Raw genomic sequence first — 20,657 nt, 5'->3', positions numbered from 1 at the left:
TTTCTTTTCCCCCCTCTTTTTTTCTTTCTTTCCCCTTCTCATTTTAATGGGTTTAGTGGTTATTCAGACAAAGCTCTCTTTACTTCTATCCCAAGCCCTGTATTTAGAAAGGGATTGTTTTTACAACATGGCAGTTAATAAGCTTTCATTTCTAGTCACAAAAAGGAGATACCAACCTACTTACAGCAAACACCGATTAAGATCCTAACTATCATCATGAGAAAACAAATTGTGCTACAACTCTCCTCTCAAGTACCTTAACCTGAAACCTCCTTCCACTCCCTTGCTTTTTAACTTCTCTTTTGAGAGATTTGATCGTGCAGCACCTTGATATCTCAAAGGAATCCGAAATTTACCTACTATGTGAAACCCAGCCCATTAGCCCACAGCCCCGCCTCTGCTCCAACACATAGATACTACACCCTCCTTCTCCAAATCACCCTCTCCCGCCCCTTTGCTCTGCACTCCTCCCCAAGGATTTCTGAATTACACAGTGACTCTCAATCCTGGCAATTAAGCTGCGGATCTTCACATTCTGGTCTGTGGCATCTCTCTCCTTTCCGAAAAAAGACTCCATTAAAACAAATCAATCTGACCAGACGTTGGAGGCATCAGAAAATCGGCTTCTAGATGTACCAGCTAAATCCTTTAAGAAGGAGGAATGCCCATTAGACAGAACTGCCACCGGATATTGCAAAAGCACGGAATCAGAGATCTTGCCTTCTGCTGCAGCCTTTTAGCAGAAGCCATAGCATAAATATAAGTTTAATGTAGATAGAGATTTAGTAACTCAACAGTAAGCAGGCAAGCATGTTTCATTTTCTCTAGCTGAGCTAGTGTGGCAACTAATCAAGCTTATGAAAATAAACCATGCATTAAACTAAAGGGAAAGTCCTTAAAAGTGTTTATGCAGCAATTATGATAATATAACCAAACCTGGTAAGATTTCAGTGCTGGGCTATACAAACAGGATCTTCATTCAACCTCTTAGCAAATTGAAAGTAAAATTGCTATTGAATTTTATGCTAAGTAAATTTCTGGCATGCTTACTAAGCATATATACTCCTAATACATCTTTTCCCTGCCTTCTGCCTCCCCATGTAACTTAAAACTCCCATATAATTAATTAGTGGTTGTGAATGGTTAGCAAACTATAGTTACATCCATTGAGTTCTTTTAAAAAATCTAAATAATTAAGGAGTTTAAGTAAAACCATGCTAATTGGAATGCTTTGGTTTTATGTTGCTTTTTTGTTATTGACTGTTAGGATGCCACCAAGAAAAATTCTAAAACTGGCAGGCACCACCATGTGGCAGGAGAACATCAGTCACTAAATACAGCTTCCTTGAATTGTTGAATAAGTAAACAGAAATGCACATTATTCACATCCTTAGGTATGAAGTAAGTAGATAGGCACTAAAATAAATAGAAATTAGAAAGCAATGAGAATATCTTCTGCTTTTCTTTTTTTAAAGGTCAGGGATGAGTGGTCTTAATATCATTTTTGGGAGGTATAGTTTATTAAATAAACCAGAGATTCTGCATACTAAGTTTTTAGTTGGAGTGCTCATATGAAAGAATAGAAAAATAAATGAATTATTTCATTTAAATTTAAACAAATTCTAGATTTACAAGGCGTTTTTTGACACACCCAAAACTGGCTTAATTGTGACAGTATATTCATAATTAGTATTAAAGCAGCAGTCACCTAGAACATTTTTCCAGAAAATTTCCATTCCCCATGTTCACCTTTTCCCTGCTCCCATTTCCATCCACTAAAAAAATATGAATATCTTAGATTGGTGTAAGAATACAGGGAAAATGTTCAATTGTAAGAACATTTAAGGGGTGATAACTTACTTGGAAATGGTGAGATTAACTAGCCAATCAAATTTGTACTTCTCCCTCTTTCTTATGTGATACTTCTGTGACTGGTGGTTCGGTGAAATGCAGGAGGAAGTAAGTCAGTTATGGAAAAGAATCCATATATGTTTATATATTCTAAGGAATTAGTAGGATTCAGTCATATTTCTGAGCAAATCTATACAAAAATTGCAGAGACAGAACTGGGTTTCTTTGGAAAGAAGAGACCCATAAAGTAATCTGTAACCCAGGACTTGGAGTACTGAAATTCTTTTGCAAAAAGTTTTCCTCCCAGATCAATTCACTCTCCTAATTTTCTCTACCTCTCACCCAATAGCCTTGCCCACTGAAGAGATAACTCTACCCTCTGAGGCCCATGCTGCTGACTGGTGATTTCCTGACCAGATCACCATTTATAAGAGATCTCAATAATTCCATGTAACTTCTAGTTCTACTTCCTCCTTGGACTGTTTTACCTTCTTCTTCTACAGAATTTCTTTCTCTCTTCCAAGCTTATTAGTTCCTCTTTATGTTATATCTTCCCTAAAGAGAATCCAAGCTCCTTTTCAGCAGTTCCCAAAATTCAGCACACATATATACCTGGCATATGTTAAGTGCTTGATAAATGCATTATCTATTTAGTGACTCTAGATAGCATAAAGCAGAAGGACATCTACTATTTACACTCTATACATTCATATTACCAGAGCTCAAATCTTTCTTTTTAAGAGAGGAAAACAATAAATACTTACAAAACCCCTAGTATGTGCCAGGCATTGTAATAAGCTCCTCTGAAATAAGTGGCATTATTTTAGCCATTTTATAATTGAGGAAATTGAAGCAAAGATTAAGTGACTAAGATCACACAGACAAGAAGTCTGGGCAGATTTAAAATCATGTCTTCCGGATTCCAGTCCTGACCTTTATCCATTGTGCCACCTAGCATTCCTATCTTTACAACATGCTGCTATATTGTCATCTTCTTTGTGCTATCTGGTATGACTTTAAAAGTATTCTGACTATGATATTTTTTAAAATTACACTGATTTAAGGTCAAAGGGCTGCAGCTAACTATTCTCCTTAAAACCATACCTGAATTCTTTTTTTTCCCCCTGAGGCTGGGGTTAAGTGACATGCCCAGGGTCACACAGCTAGGAAGTGTCTGAGACCAGATTTGAACTCGGGTCCTCCTGAATTTAGGGCTGGTGCTCTATTCCACTGTGCCACCTAGCTGCCCCCATACCTGAATTCTTTATAAAAAAAATTTAAAAATACAAAATGAGAAAATCTGGACTAGATAAATTCTCAGGTCCCATACCTCTCTAAATCAATGATCTTAAATTTTCAAAGAAAAATTGGTTGTATAAAAGGACAGTCTCTCATCTAAATGAGAGAGTATGAGACATTCCACTTATTGAATCTCCTCCTTTTGTTGACTTGATAAAATATTATGGAAACAGCCCTGGCAGTTTGATTCAGAAGCCTGAACTTTAAACCTAAGTATTGCAGGATTTCACTGGAAGTCTGGACATCTTAGAATCACAAAATGTTTGAGCCTTCTAAAGGGAACTCAGAGATCATGTAGTCCAAGGCTACCTAAACAAGCATCCCTTCTACACATCACTCAAATAATGTAGAGAGTACTGGGTCTGGAGTCAGAAACACCTGATTTCATATTTGACTTCAGATATTCAGATATGCTGATTTGCAAATCACTTAATCTGTTTCACTATTCTCACTTGTAAGATGGGGATAATAATAGCACCTATCTCTAAGGATTATTGTGAGGATGATATCGGCAAAGGTCATAATGTATGACAATAGTAGGTACTTTACAGATTCATGTTCCTTTCCTTTCCCTTCAGTAAAAGGCCTCAAATGATGGGAAATTCATCATCTCACAAATTAGTCCATTCTATTTTTTATATAATTCTAATTGTTATATGTCTCTGTGTATATATATATATATATATATATGTATATATATGTATGCATGTTCATATGTATGAATGCATATATACATATGTTTTATATGTATATTTGTGTATATATAGTCTAAGATCTGCTTCTCTGAAATGTTTTCTATTTGCTCCTAGCTGAGTTTTTAGTGCCACACAAAGATATTTTAATCCTTTTTCCATATTACAAATCTTCAAATAATTAAAGACAGCTATAATACCCAACTTTCCTAACTGCTCTTCTACCCTTCCCAAGTCTTCTCTTCTCCAGGGTAAACTTCCCTATCTCTTTCAACCAATGCTTGTATAATATGATTTCTAATCTCCTTATTACTCTTTTCTGGACTTTCTGTCGCTTTGAATATCTTTCCTAAAATGTGCAACTTCTACACCTGTTGTGTATTCTATGCTTTTAATACATGTTAGCTTTTTGACTACTATGCCACATTTGTGATTCACATTGACATTGAAGAACAATGAAAATTTCTAGTTTTCTCACAAAAGCTGTTGTCCAGTAATACTTCCCCATCTTGTACTTATGTGATTGATTTTCTGAACTCAAGTAAAAAAAAGACTGTACATTAATTTCCATAAAAATTTAAGCCCTGAATTCTAGCCTGTTGAGACCTGTTTAGATCAACATAATAATATCTAACATTTTTCTTTGTGTAATTTTAATGCAACTATAAAGTTATTATTCAAGGATAAAAGTCTAGGGCTCACAGTGGGATAGAAAGGTATTAATATCTTATCCATTTTTTCTCACATATATTTATGAATTAAAATATAATTTGAATAGATCAAAGCCACAAAATAAAATTTATCATTGTTCCTAATACATATGATATATTTTGTCAACACAAGGATAACAATTTGGATTCTCATTCTAGATCTGTCATTTTCTAATGAAATAACTTTCAGAAATGATCTAGACTCTCAAAGCTATGCTTTCCTCATCTGTAAAATATGGCTAATAGTAATTTCCTTGCTTCACTTGTTGTGAAGATCAAATGAGGAAATCTTATGAAGTACACTTAGAAAAATAAAACTACGGGTCAGTCTTTATTTACAAGTGCTCCATAGCTCCATTTTTTGGCAATGATGAGTGATTACTGAAAGTGGGGAGCAAGATGAGCCTGAGCTGTTAGCCAAGGATGTTTTCTCCCTAAAAAGTGATTTAGTCATTGTTGGATTTCACATACCCTCTGAAAGTCCAGTGATTATTTATACAGGAAAACAAATTAAACCAGTTAGTCTCAGGTTTCAGTTAGGTACTTGGAGTAAGACAGCAGAACATCTTTCTTGGATAATACTTCAATATTTCTTTGTTGGATTTATGTTCTAATTGATATGGGTACTTCTCTAGATAGTCTTGGCAAAACTCTATTATCACCTTCCTATTCAGATCCATGGATTTCTTCTTCCCAGTTGTATATCTGGCTCTAGTTGATTGTCCCTTTCCAGTTCCCATTAACCTTTCATAAAGCATTCAACAAGTGGACTATATTGATATCATTATGTTTCATATTTAAAATTTTGCTAATATTATGCTAATAGTTTTATAGGTATTGGATTAGGATTATTATCAGGTTTGACATTCAAGAGAATAGACTGAGCTAAAAATAGCCTCTACCTAATTGCTATACAATATACTTAAAACACAGAAACACTGAAAGTTTTTCCCTATGGGTTGATACCCATTAAGTGATCAATAATTTCACATAGCCCACCATCCTGATTGCAATTGGTTAACCTCAGTATGTTAGGAAATAAGTAGGACTCGCTATGCTACTTGCATACCTTAGCAATACATCTTTAGCACCTTAATAAAGCATGGAGAAGAATGGTATAAACACATAAAATTTATGTAGATGAACAGGTACATTAATTGCCTTTGATTATTAAATTGGTCTATGAAAAATCTTGACTTTATCTTATTCCTTCACTTCTGTCAGAAAATCCTTTTAGATTTTCCTAGTGCATTTAAGTATGAATCATATATGGAACAGGCAGTTTTATTCCCATAAAAGAAAATGAATGCTAAGCAATAAAATAAGTAGAATGATTGTTATCATTTGAGAGATTAGTATACAACCTCATCATTTGAGAGATTAGTATACAACCTCTTCATGATATTTGTAGCAGGATTGCTTGTTATCCATTAAAATTTTTACCTCTATTTTTATACTTAGATTAATCTCAAGTAGGCTTTTTCTTTCACTTTCTCTCTCCCTCTCCTTTTCTCTCTCCCTCTTTCTTTCCCTTCTCTTCTGTCTTTCCCCCCTCCCTTCTTCTCTCTTTCTCCCTTCATCCCTTTCTCTCCCTTCTTCCCACTTTCTCTTATTTCTTAGTCTTCTGATTTCTCTCTTTTAGATTCAGTGACATTGGTCTCATGACGGCCTCATGATCAATACATTTCATCTCTTCCTTATATACATTTTCTCTGTCTCACCCATCTCCATGATGTTTTCATCGTGTTTTCATTATTCTTCCTCTTCCATTTTATCTATTTTTACTGGAATCCTTCCCCAACCCATCTTAATTTTAGTTTGTTTCCTCTCTTAATTACATCCTTTATGTGTTGTGCTTAATTACATTCTTTTTGTGTTGTATGTTGCTTGTTTTGCAAATATTTATTTTGTCCACTGCTTCCTATAGTAAATTAAATAAGAAAAACAGGAGAGAGCACTACCTAAGATAGAAGGGTGCCTAATAAGTCTTATGTTCAGAGCCGAGAGATATATGTCTGCCTTGTCCAAGATGTTTTAGCAAGGACACCTTCATTCTATTCCCTGATTATTTCTTAAATGCTGTAGGAGTATAATATATTAAGATATAACTTACCTGTTCTAGTTTGCTTATTTTTCCTCCTTCCTTCCTTCCTTCCTTCCTTCCTTCCTTCCTTCCTTCCTTCCTTCCTTCCTTCCTTCCTTCCTTCCTTCCTTCCTTCCTTCCTTCCTTCCTTCCTTCCTTCCTTCCTTCCTTCCTTCCTTCCTTCCTTCCTTCCTTCCTTCCTTCCTTCCTTCCTTCTTGTCTGTCTTCCTTTCTTCCTTCCTTCTCGTCTTTCTTCTTTCCTTCTTTCTTGTCTTCCTTCCTTCTTTCTTTTCTTTCTTTTTCTTCCTTCCTTCTTTCCATCCTTCCTTCCTTTACCTCTTCCCTCCCTCTTTCTCTCCTTCCTTCTCTTTTTTCTCTCCCTCCCTCCCTCCCTTCCTCCCTCCCTCCTTTCTTCCCTTCCTTCCTTCCTTCCTTCCTTCCTTCCTTCCTTCCTTCCTTCCTTCCTTCCTTCCTTCCTTCCTTCCTTCCTTCCTTCCTTCCTTCCTTCCTTCCTTCCTTCCTTCCTTCCTTCCTTCCTTCCTTCCTTTGTTTCTTCTATTTATCAGTTTGCTGTCCTAATATTTTGTAGATATAATAAACAGATGATTCATACCCCCTCCAACACTTCTCGCTCTACTGGAAGCATAAAGATCACTCTCTTTGCTTTGGATTTGAAGATCTGTGAAGTTGTATTTTTTCCTCTACTGGGTTGGTAACTGGGAACTTAAGGCCTTCTAGACAAAATTGTGTCTGTGATAGGACCATACTCTTTCTGTCTTTTTTTTTTTTTCTTTTTTTCCTTCAGGGCTTACAAAAAGCATTTTCTGCTTCCAGGGATCTTGAAACAATATGGTATTAACTACCATAGTAATTGTTTGATAAAGGCAATAGAAAATTTCTGGTTTCAAGGCAAATTACAGTAAAATTATTGGAGAAAAAATAGTATGATAAAAACAAACAAAAAACCCTAACAACAACAAACAAACAAAAAACAAAAACCCTCTTATTTTGTCCTACCTTTATTCTGCAAGTTTGCATTTTCACAAGTAATCAATGAATATAGCAATTTCTACACAACCTCACCAGAATTGTTTTGTAGGTTTTAATTAGTTTTTCCAGTTTGATGGGTAAAAGGTGGTGCATAGAAATTGCTTTAATTTGCATCTCTATATTATTAGTGAAGTTGATTATCTTGTCAAGTGGTTATTAACAATTTGGGTCTCCTTTTCAAAGAACTTTATCAGTTTATATCTTTGACCTTTTTTTCATTTTAGACTAATAATTGCTATTGTAGTTTTTTAAGATCAATTTAAAAAAATGTATTTTAAAGTTTTTCCATATCATCTATCTATCCTCTCTCTCTCTCTCTCTCTCTCTCTCTCTCTCTCTCTCTCTCTCTCTCTCTCTCTCTCTCTCTCTCTCTCTCTCTTAACTTTTAGGGTTGTACTCCGGATTTTGTCCGTCAAATCACAGAAACTTAAATTGCTTTTTTCATTCCGAAAGCTTACTCCATCTCTTGTATTCAGATATTGGAAGTACTCTTCTCTGCTAAGGTCTTTATCTCTCTCTGACTGAATGTCCCCCCCCCCCCCATCTTTTAAAGAAATCATTCTTCCTCCCTTCCAGCCATTTCTTTAATTTTCTTCAAGATGGACTTTAGACTTTTCCTCAAATGTCTCCTTATTCATGCCACCACCCCACCAGTTTTTAGCTTCATTTTTAAAATATTTTATTCAGTATTAGAACATAAACAACTACTGATTGTATTCATTTTTACCAATACTTATTACAGTTCTAAGCACATGGTAAATGCTTAATAAATGTTTGTTAACTGACTGATATAATTTCCAACCTGCCATTTCTCTTTTCTTTACTATGTCCATTTTTATCTTACATTTTTCTTAAACACTGTTGCAATTCAGTGCATCCATCTTGTCCCCAATAATTCCACCCATTTATCGAATCCAAAATGTATTAATATCATAGCAACTAAGATAAATACTTTATCCTTCTTTCTTTCCTGTTTTCTAGATTAAATAAAAAGTTTAAGTCTCTCATCCATCTGGAATTCACTGGAAATTTTGCATAAGATATGTCAAAATTCCTTTCCCAATGAATTGTATTCATTATACTACTAAATAAAGTGAATTAATTAATATTGATACTAACCCAATGATCCACTTATCTGCTGGGTTTTTTTCTTTTTTTGTTTTTGTTGTTGTTTTGCCCAGTATAGGATAATTTTTATGACAGAAAATTTAATGTGTCTTAAACTCTGGGAGTATTAGATGCTGTTCATAGAAAGTTTTGTCTTGCTGACTAATTTCCCATTTGAATTTAATTTTGATTTTTCCTAGACCTATTTCACACGCACTTGTATATTTTTAAATGACATTATATTAAATGCATTATTTTGGAATGTATTTTAAATTTAATACAATGACTAGACTCAACCTCTCGAATTGTTTACGTACTCTTTTTGTCATTACGATTCTATAATTCTTCTTTTAGAGTTTCTATGTATAATTAGAAATGTTATTCTCCAAATATTTAATGGATGACCTTCTACAATCTCAAAAATAAACTGGTATCTTTTAATTTTTCTTCTACTATATTTTCTCTTACCAGTCCTCCTTAATAATTATTCATAATGCAGTATAGAGAGGAAGATACTACTGTATTTATTTTTTCGCCTTTATAGTCATATCAATAGACTATAAAGTATTTCATTTTGTGTTACATGTGTGTTCCTAAAGAGATCCATGTAAATGAAAATTTCATAAATGAAATCCTATTTACTCATTGCCTTTTGTGGTGTTTTTACAGGCTCTTTGTTTTTATTCCAAGTTGATTACCAATTTTTCTTAAGCAAATTAATTTTGTTTTCTCTTCAGCTACTTTTTTCTGAACATTATCTCTCTGTTAAATAATAATGATTTCTAGGATTTTTATAGTGTTTTAATATTTATGAAGCAGTGGACTCAGATTATCTCATTCGAACCCCACAATAACAGATGCAGAAACCAGGGATCAGAGAAATGAATTGATTTATTCATCATCATACAGCTTTTTAAGACTCAGAAAGAGTATTGCAATCAAATCTCTCAGACTCCAGATGTCACACACTCTTATATTACAACCTACTTCCTTAAGTGGTGAAAGATATAACAAATAAATAAAATAGGGCAACTACAATTTTGAAGAACAATTTTGCAGAATGAAGAATACTTTTATATAATGAACAAGAAACTCCTTATTTCTCTGGTTCCAAATTTGTGGATTTGTTTGTTCTTCTGTTGTCAGCACTTAATTTTTGAATTGCAAATTCAATATTAACAAGTTATTTTATGCTAATAATAATTTACATTTTCCACAGCATTATTAGGATCCTTTCCTCACAGAGATCATGTGAAATAAATAGTGAAGACATTAGATTTTATTTTATAGATAAAGAAACTGAGGTTCTGGATAGGTAAGTCATTTGCCCATGATTCTTAGTCAATAAACTTCTGAGGCAGGAACTGAAATCTTTGAATTTGCAAAAAAATTGTTATTATTAACCTTATTATGTGAATAATCATGCTATAGCACTAGGCAAAATTAATCAAAGAGAGAAATTAACATGTTTTTCCATCCCAAAACTCCTTAAAATATACTCATTGAAATATGTAAACTTAGCTATATAAAAAAGGTCATAGCAACAAATAAATGTGTGTCATAGGGGATAAAGAGTAGGTTTTAGAGTCAGAATGGTCATAGTTAAATTCTGGACTCTGACATATACTGTCTATATATGTAAAAAAAAACTTTTCCTCAGAAACAATATTAAATCAAGTAAATTAATTCTGGAGCTATATAACTCACAAAAGATAGAGTGAAACAATTTCCCAGCTTATGATAACTTAAGAGGACTTCAGATAATATCTGTCTCACTTGGGAAGAGGGGAACACAGCCCAGTACAGATATATTCAGGTGTTCAGCCAAGAAAGTGGAAGACTCTTAGCCACAGAACATAAATTGGATTACATGCCATATAGAGCGGGGTGGGGGGGGAAGGAAGAGGGGAAATTGGAACCCAAGGTTTTTCAAGGGTCAGTGCTGAAAAAATTTAAAAAAAACTTTTAGAATTAAAATTAGAGAAGAAATTAAAATATCTATAGTCATATTAAAGATGCTCTAAATAACTATTGATTATAGAAATGCTAATATTAAACAAACTCTGAGCTAAAAACTCTATCAGATTGACTACTATAATAGAAAAGGAAAATTATAAATGTTGAAGAAGATGTGGAAAAATTGGAATACTAATGCATTGCTGTTGAAGTTGTGATGGCAGACAATCAGATATGGTGAACAGAGAGATGGCCTTAGAGTCAGTAAGATCTGGGTTTAAGCCCTATTTTTTCCATATACTTCCTGTGTACTGGGCAAGTTGCTAAACTGTTCATTATTTAAGAAAACTCCCTAAAGCCCTAAATATTAGAGAAGTTGAGAATGTACCTCCCGGGTAGCTTCTGTCACTAGTGAAAAAAATAGTCCTTCCTTTACTTCCTTATTTAAATCTTCTATGAATCCAAATCTGAATTCAAGGATTTATTCTCAGTATATCTAACAGGATTTGATATAAATTTACTTTCACTAATGCTATTTTTTAAAAACAAAGTAAAACAAAAAATAAAAACATGTCTCTATTAAAAACATTGAAATTTTAAAACAACATTAATAAAGATGATTTTTTAAATTAAAAATTTAGATGAGATTCACATTATCATTGTTCTCATGTTTGCTATACTTTTGTTGTGATAGGGCAGCATACTATTGGGGAAAAAAAAAAAACAGTCGTCGGGAACAAAAGTTCTAGGTTTGCATCCCTATGCTATCATTATTTTTGACACCCTGAAAAAAGCAACTTCATCTGTATATACCTTTATTTCATCTTATGAAAAATTGGGATACTAATATTTGCAGTACCTACCTCACAGAAAAGACTTCATAAAATTTTTAAGCCAAGAATTCTTAACTTGGATCTGCTGAACCCAAGGAGTCCATGAATAGAATTTTTGAACTTTTACAAAAAATATTTTTATAACTCTATTTCAGCATAGTTATTCATTCATGCTATTTTATACATTTAAAACATTATTGTGAGAAAGTATCCATAGGCTTCTCCAGATTATCATTGAAATTCATGACACAAAAAAGTTACAAACCTTTGTTTTAAGCAATATGTGAGTACCAGTTGTTAAAATTTTTTTTCTTATGTTACATGAGTGACTCCTCCATGTTACCAGTTTTTATAAAAAAAAAATTTAGGAGTATATTTTGATGAAAAAACTTTCTCCTTAAATCTTACCTTTTAATGAATTTTAAATTGAACTAAATAGTACTTAATAATAATTTCATACTCTTCTACTTAAATCTCAGAAATAACTTTGAAGATGAAAGAAAACTAAGACATAAGCAAACAGCAAACTTATAAATTGCTGTGAAAGGTTAAAAAAGGCAGACAAAGGGAAACCATAGGTTTTAAGTCTACAAGTCTTACTTCCAGGACCTACAGCAATTTTCTAAAATGTAAACCAGCCTTGGGACTATGGAGTTATCACCCAAGTAATGTTTAACAATTCTTAAACTCACAGAATCTTAGAACTGAAGAGGATGGCAGAGGACATTTGGTCTTATGTAACAGGAATATGCACTAAAATATCTAACAGAATATAGGTTTCTTGAAGGCAAGAATTGCTTCATTTGTGTCTCTGTATCCCCAGTGCCTAGAATAGGAGCTGGCACACTCTAAGTTGTTTCCAGTATTGTTGGCTGATTGATTAGTCCTTGACATATCTCTTCCCTTTGAAGGAAAACTTTCAGTTATGGTTTGGGAGAAGGACACATTGTAATCTTAGCTAGGCCATTTTATGTGAACAATATTTACATTTAGAAAGTTGTCTTTGTATTGGAATGAAATCTGCCATAATTTTATCTCAGTATTCTTAGTTCTGACATTTAGGAAGAAGCAGAATAAATCATGAAAATTAGAGCCAGAAAGGATCTTAGAAATAATCTCAAATGAGATAATAGATGTAAAGTACTTGTAAAGTTTTATTATAAATAGTAGCCATCTTTTCACTTTCATCAATATTATCATTATCACCATCATTTAATTAACATTTTTACAAATTAGCAATCTGAAACTGAGAAAGATTTTCATATGCCCAAAATTATATAGGAAGTAAAATACAGAACCAGAGTAAAAACCAGATTCACATTATACATACTGAGCTGTCATAATTCCTCTTCCACAAAATACTTCTTAAAATGCTCACTGCCATTTAATACTTAAGTCTTCTTTTTATCCAATCTAAATTTCCTTATTTATACTAATTGAAAATAATATTTTGGTTTTAAGTCAGTTGGATCCTAGTCTCTCTCTCTCTCTCTCTCTCTCTCTCTCTCTCTCTCTCTCTCTCTCTCTCTCTCTCTCTCTCTCTCTCTTCTCTCTCTTTCTCTCTCTCTCTCTCTCTCTCTTTCTCTCTCTTTCTCTCTCTCTCTCTCTCTCTTTCTCTCTCTCTCTCTCTCTCTCACAAACAATGCAGCTTGTCAATGTCATTACTAAAACATTGCAAGCAGAGGAAAAAGGGGAAAAATCTGTAGGTAATTTTGTCAATAGTAAATTGAGGAACCACTACACAAACTATCTGAAGGAAGGGGAAATAACAAAGACAGCAACAAAAAATTCTCAAAACTTTTAATATCACAAAAAGGTGACCAAAATCACATCAATAACTACCAAAATGTATACCTACTCTCTTGTCTGCATTAGTTCGTACATACATAAATCAAGGACAGTTCAATAAGGATATTAATAGGAAACAGTTAGACTTTCACACTCTTCATTCATTGTGGAACCATGCCTCTAGTGACAAAGATATTATAGAGTATAAAATCACATTATGCTTATGATTTCCAGATTATTAAATAATGCTTCAGGAGACTAAAATACTATCTTAGAAGTACATCTATGTCAAAATATTATCCATCTGTGCTTCATTCAGTATTCCTTGGGAGATACTCTTTGATAATAAATACCAGCTTTAGCATAAAACAGGAAGACTACCATAAAGCAGGAATGTTAAAAGTGTTCAACATTGTAATAGAAAGATTCATCTTAGAGTCCAAGTTAAATAGGGGTTACCTATGATGTGACGTCTTCTACATAATTATTTTGTGGAAGACATTGTGCTGATTTCACCAATGCACAGGATATTGAAGAGTCTTATGTGAGAAAGTCCTGTGATCACTTTAATGGGCTTGTCTGTCTGGACAAGAAAGACCAAGTGGAAAATTTCAACATATTTTTGGATAGACTCTCAATATAGCTTATCCAACAATATGTGTATTTTAGACACATAGATATCACAGATGGACAATGAGCTAGGCCCAGATTTGAAAGAGAGGAGAAGACCAGGCTGGATTGCTTTTGGAAAATTATAAAATTCTTTTATTGACTCCAACTTTCCCATGAAATAAAAGGTTCTTCTTTTCAATATTAATATTTTATCAGTAATTTTCAATGTCAATGAGTCATGGAATGAACTGCTTCCAAAGAATTGTAGATGAATATCAATCAAAAGTCAATGGAGAAGGGGACCAAGCAATGAAGAACAGACAAAAATTTCCCTGAGCTCCTCCTGGCTTCCCTAAGAATCAACAGTAGATCAAGGCTTTGAATGAATTTTTGAATGACAGAACCCACAAATATTTGGAGTGTAACAATTTTCCAGCATAAAATATCTTGGAAGGACTGTAAGAAAGATCTGTCTTAAATGAGCAAGGGAGAACTCAGCCAAGCACTACAGTGGAGTTGGGTCCTCTTTCTTGGTTCAGAAGGTTAGTGGATCAGCAGACTAGTTGTGAGACATCTAATGCAACTTCAGAAGGCAAATAATAAGCCTCTGAACTCCAGCATAACAAGCAAAAGTTGGCCAGACTCACCCAGCACAATGGGAAAGCTTGCAGCATCAACAGCTCCAGGGCAGCCAGTGAGAAACCACTATTCCCCTCTAGAAAAAGTTTGGGACAACTTCTCCTGTTCTCTAGAAGCAGACCTCAATCTTTAAAAATATGACAAGAAATTTGACTACAAAACTACTAGAGAGATAGGGAAAAGCAGAATCCAAACCCAGAAGAGAAGGCAAAATGTTTTTAGATGAAGCCTTAAAGAGGGATATGAACTGGTCTCCAACTTAAAAGGCTTTCTTGGAAGAGTTCAAAAAAGATCTTAGAAGAGAGAAGAAAAATGGGGAAAAGAAATGAGAATTTTGCAGGACAGTTTGGAAAAGGAAACACAGAAATTGACTGAAGAAAACAACTCCTTAAAATATACATTTAGTTAAATAGAAAAAAAAACATTTTAAAAGATAAAAGAGTTTGAAATATGATATTCTGAGGGACAAAGGAGTTTGGACTACAACCAAGAATCAACTACCCAGCAAAATTAAGCTTTATCTTTCCAGGGGAAAGATAACTATTCAATGAAATAGGGGTTTTCAATTTCTTCTGATAAAAAGACCAGAGCTGACCAGTAAATCTGATCTTCAAATACAAGATCAAGAGAACCATAAAAAGGTTAAAAAAGGGAAGGGAAAAGCCCTATATATTAAAAACAGATATTATATTTATATCTACTGGATATTAAGTAAGAGCTAGAATGATTGCATACAATTCATTCTTCTGAGTGGACTGAAAAGGAGTTCTGACTACTCTCTTTATAGTTAAGTCACGAGAGTATACAGCAGAAATATTATATTTGGATGCATCTGTAAAGATAGTTGGTCCTTTAAGAGGAACTCTAGAAACTTTTTCTTCAAGAATCCATTGCCAATTATGTAATAGTATGGTTATCTTTAATGGAGACCCGTGTGTAAAATTTGGGGCTGTGGCCAATAAAATTTGCCATTCTGGCATGGTTTCACAGCATACATTAATTTGTACGTTAATATAAAAGGTGTATGTCTTGTCATGTCTCGTCCCAGATAATTGTACTGCTCGCTTTATGGCCTTTAATAAAATCCTAGCCACAAGCACTAGGTAAGGAGTAAGGCTTTGTTCTTGTTGTGCTGGGAGGTTCACCTACTCTGTTACACTGCCTCCTTGATGAAGGACTGCTGTGGGTGACTCTTGTGTAGCAAAAACTGATATTTCCAAAGGCTTTTTAGTGAGTCTTTCAATCATATTTGATAAAGCCAGTTCAACTTCTCTCAAAGCCGCTTGAGCTTCTTTTTTAAGCTGGTGTGGTGAGTTTAAAGCATTGTCTCCCCTTAAAATGTCATATAATGGTTGTAATTGATAGGCAGTCATGCCTAACACTGGATGCATTCATTAGATATCTCCTATCAATTTCTGAAAGTCATTTAAGGCATTTAGCTTCTCTGTTCTTATGGAAAGTTTTTGTACTGTAAGCCTCTTAGGGTGTACCTCATATCCTAAATATTGAAAAGGAGAATGTCTTTGATTTTTTTCTGGAGTATGTACAATTTTAGTTCCTTAGTCTTTTTATTGGCTTTTGTAGACATTCTTCTAACATTTGTTCCTCAGGTGCACATCCCAATATATCATCCATGTAATGTAATAACATTACTTTTGGAAATGCTTTTCTTACAGGAGTAAGAGCAGCAACAACATACATTTGACACATAGTAGGGCTGTTTTTCATTCCCTGTGGCAAAACTGTCCATTCATATCTTTTATAAGGCTCAGCTAAGTTAACACTGGGCACTGAAAAGGCAAATCTTTTCATGTCCTCCTTATCTAGAGGGATAGAATAGAAACATGTCTATAATGTCTATAACCCAAAGAGACCATTCTCTGGGCAATTGAATAGGAGATGGATGTCCAAGCTGAAGAGTTCCCATAGTTTCCATCTTTTCATTTACCTTTCTTAAATCAGTCAACATCCTCCATTTTCCAGATTCCTTTCTTACAACAAATACTGGGGAATTCCAAGGACCTAGATATGTTTGTAAGTGTCCTTGGTCAAGTTGCTCCTGTACTATATCTAATAAGGACTGAATGTTATCTTTAGCTAAGGACCACTGGTTCTATCCACACTGATGTATCAGTTTTCTATTGGACAGGAACAGATGGAAGTGTTGGCAGGCCTTCAACAGCAGCCCTGCCTAAAAAACAAACAAACAAACAAAAAACAAAAACAAACAAACAAAAAAACAACAAAGTACTCATTTGTAATCCTAATTTTTGTAAAATTACAATTTTAATTGGGGATTTTTCAACTATAAAAGGAGTAAAAAATCGTTTCAGCTTCAAATATCCATCTCAAAATATATGGTGTATAGCACTAACTTCAGCTGCTATTGATCCTCCTACACCAGACATGTAGGTGTCTGCCTTAATCTTTGGCCAGTGACTGGGCCAGTTGGCACCTCTAATGACTGTATGATCTTCACCAGTCATATATATATATATATATGTTTATATATATATATATATATATATATATATATATGTGTGTGTGTGTGTGTGTGTGTGTGTGTGTGTGTGTGTGGTATGCCATTTATATAAATAGTGAGCATAGGTTGGTCAGCTGTCACAGCTGCTGTCCAGTATATTTCTTGATTTTATTGGAGCCAGAATCTGGGAGACTGTCATCTGATTGATTATTAGGAGTCTGTATCAGTAAACCTGATGCTACTACTTCTCCTGGTTGATAAGTCACACATTGTCTACCTGTATTAGTGACTGGGATATTATCTAAACATTCCCCAGTTTCCCACATCATTGTATGGATGAACACTGTTTTATAAGTACTCTCAGGAGGTGAAATGGTCAAGCCTACTGTGCCTGGAAGCAAGAGATCCATAGCCTGGAGAGGAACAGATTTCACCTCTCCAGGGGGTATCTCAGTTGTCCCAGCTGCATACAACTCTATTCTCCCTAATTGTAATCCCTTTCTCCCATCAGGTTGCTTCCTGGCTGAATGATTGTGTAATCCCTTTCTCCCATTAGATGGCTTCCTGGATGATTGGTCATGTCTGGATATTGGACTTTTAGGCACTCTCTGGGTGTAGCATTGGCTGCCATCATGCCCCAAGTATTTTTTGCCTTGGCCCTGGAGATGGGCCCCCTCATCCCGTTTCCCTGAATCAGTCTACATTCTGATGCCCAATGGAAGCCTTTGTTGCATTTTGGACATGGAATATTGGGTCTTGTTCTCCCACCCTGTTTTCTCATTCTGTCTCTATGTCAACATTGAGCTTTCAGATGCCCTACTTTTCCACATTGAAAGCATTGATGAGTCTCTCTGGAAGTCCCTTGCCAAGAGGGACCCTGTCTTCCCATGTTGGGATCTTGGGAAGTCTGCACCATAGCCTGGCTATAAAAAGTATTTGTTCCCATTGTGGCACAGCATCTTATGGTCTCCTCTAAAGGAACATCCTTGAGTAGTCCTAGTATAATTCTTCTACAAATCTCATTAGCATTTTCTTTAGCAAGTTGCCTTATCATAATTTCTGTCACTGCATTCTCACCATTAGTCCGTATGACAGCTGTCTGCAAACATCCTACAAAATCAGCAAAGGGTGCATTTGGCCCTTGTTCAATTTTTGTGAAGGTCTCACCCTTGTCATTTTTACCAAGGAGAAAAGCCTATGCTTTAATAGCAGCAGCAGCAATTTGCTCATATGCTGCTATGGGGTAATTAATTTGTACTGAAATGTCTGCATAAGAACCTACACCTGTTAGTTGGTCATAGGTGATTGGAGGATTAACTCCACTATGACAATTTTATCCTACAGAGCTCACTTTATTCAGAAAGCCATAACAAGTTTTGTCTAAGTTCTAAGCATGCCTTTGCTATAGATTTCCAGTCACTAGGGGTTAAGACTTCATAAGCCAAATTCTATAGTAACATCTTAACATAAGCTGATGTAGCCCCATAAAGAGTGCAAGCCTTTTTCAGGTCTTTGAGGATTTCCATATCAAAAGGAGAGTATCTTCTAGTTTCTCGACCTGAAGAGTTAAACTGTTGAATCACAGGATACATTTCTATTCTCAAAAAAGCTATATCCTGCCCTTGTTCTGAGGCTTTAAGTAATGCCTTTTGTAATCTAGTCATAGGAAAGGGTGATTGCTGGGGGGCAGGTGCTGGTGATATCATTGCCCCTCCCACAACTTTTCCTCCTTTCATGGCTTGTGACAGTGAGAATCACCAAGCCCTTCAACATCACTTAACTCTTCATGTCCTCTGGTGATATTGCCATTAATCTATCCTTTGTAGTCTTCCTTTTCCTCCCACTTCCTCATCTGGCTGTTCTTAAAACTTTCCTTTTTTTCTATAACTTGCAGGATTCTTTAAGGCCAATTGTATTATGTTGTATATAAAGAATGTTTCCTTGGAAATTGAATAATGACCTTTATCATTGTAGTATTTACATAGTTGATCTCCTAATAATTTCCAATTATTTGCCCCAATATCTTCTTTCTTTTAGAACCAAGGGGATGTGCATTCTAATGTACCCAAGAGTCCAGCTATCTGCTCCCAAGTTACAAGTAAGCCTTGTCCTTTGATCAACTTAAGTATGCTTTGTATAGTGCCCCCTTGGGGTGGGAGTTGGGGTGGGGCTGGGGCTGGGGGAGAATCTTTTTTTAATATCTGCCCCATTTCAGCTAGAAAAGGTTACTATTTTAGCCCTTAACAAAGTAAGTTCCTAGTTTGTCTATTAAAATACTCACCCTAGAAAGAGATTCAAGGAATTAGAGTAGGAAATGAGGAAATCAAACTATCACTCTTTGCAAATGACATGATGGTATACTTAGAGAACCCCAAAGACTCTGCTAAAAAGCTATTAGAAATAATTCAGAATTTTAGCAAAGTTGTTGGATACAAAATAAATCCACATAAATCCTCAGCATTTTTATATATCACCAACAAAATGCAACAGCAAGAGATACAAAGAGAAATTCCATTGCAAACAAATGTTGAGAGTATAAAGTATTTGGGAATCTATCTACCAAAGAATAGTCAGGAATTATATGAGAAAAATTACAAAACACTTGCCACAAAAATAAAGTCAGATTTAAATAATTGGAAAGACATTCAGGCTCTTGGATAGGCTGAGTGAATATAATAAAGATGACAATACTCCCCAAACTAATCTATTTATTTAGTGCTATACCAATCAGACTCACAAGAAACTATTTTAATGACCTAGAAAAAATAACAACAAAATTCATATGGAAGAATAAAAGGTCAAGAATTGCAAGGGAAATAATGAAAAAAAAAAGTCAGAGGAAGGTGGTCTAAGTGTACCTGATCTAAAGCTATATTATATAGCAGCAGTCACCAAAACCATTTGGTATTGGTTAAGAAATAGACCGGTAGATCAGTGGAACAGATTAGATACAAAGGACAAAAATGGGTACATCTATAGCAATCTAATCTTTGACAAACCCAAAGATACCAACATTAGGGATAAAAATTCATTATTTGGAAAAACTGTTGAGAAAACTGGAAATTAGTATGGCAGAAATTAGATATGGACCCACACTTAACACCATATACCAAGATAAGATCAAAATGGGTCCATGATTTAGGCATAAAGAATGAGATAATAAATAGATTGGAGAAACAGAAAATAGTCTACCTCTCAGACCTGTGGAGGAGGAAGGAATTTATGACCAAAGGAGAACTAGAGATCATTATTGATCACAAAATAGAAGATTTTGATTACATCAAACTAAAAAGTTTCTGTACAAACAATACTAATGCAAACAAGATTAGAAGGGAAGTAACAAATTGGAAAAATATTTTTACAGTTAAAAGTTCTGATAAAGGTCTCATTTCCAAAATATATAGAGAACTGATCCTAATTTATAAGAAATCAAACCATTCTCCAATTTATAAATGGTCAAAGGATATGAACAGACAATTCTCAGATGAAACTGAAACTATTTCCACTCATATGAAAGAGTGTTCCAAATCACTACTGATCAGAGAGATGCAAATT

Source organism: Sminthopsis crassicaudata, chromosome 3, assembly GCF_048593235.1.
Source record: "Sminthopsis crassicaudata isolate SCR6 chromosome 3, ASM4859323v1, whole genome shotgun sequence".
NCBI classification, from domain to species: Eukaryota; Metazoa; Chordata; class Mammalia; order Dasyuromorphia; family Dasyuridae; genus Sminthopsis; species Sminthopsis crassicaudata.
This window is presented reverse-complemented; position numbering follows the sequence as displayed.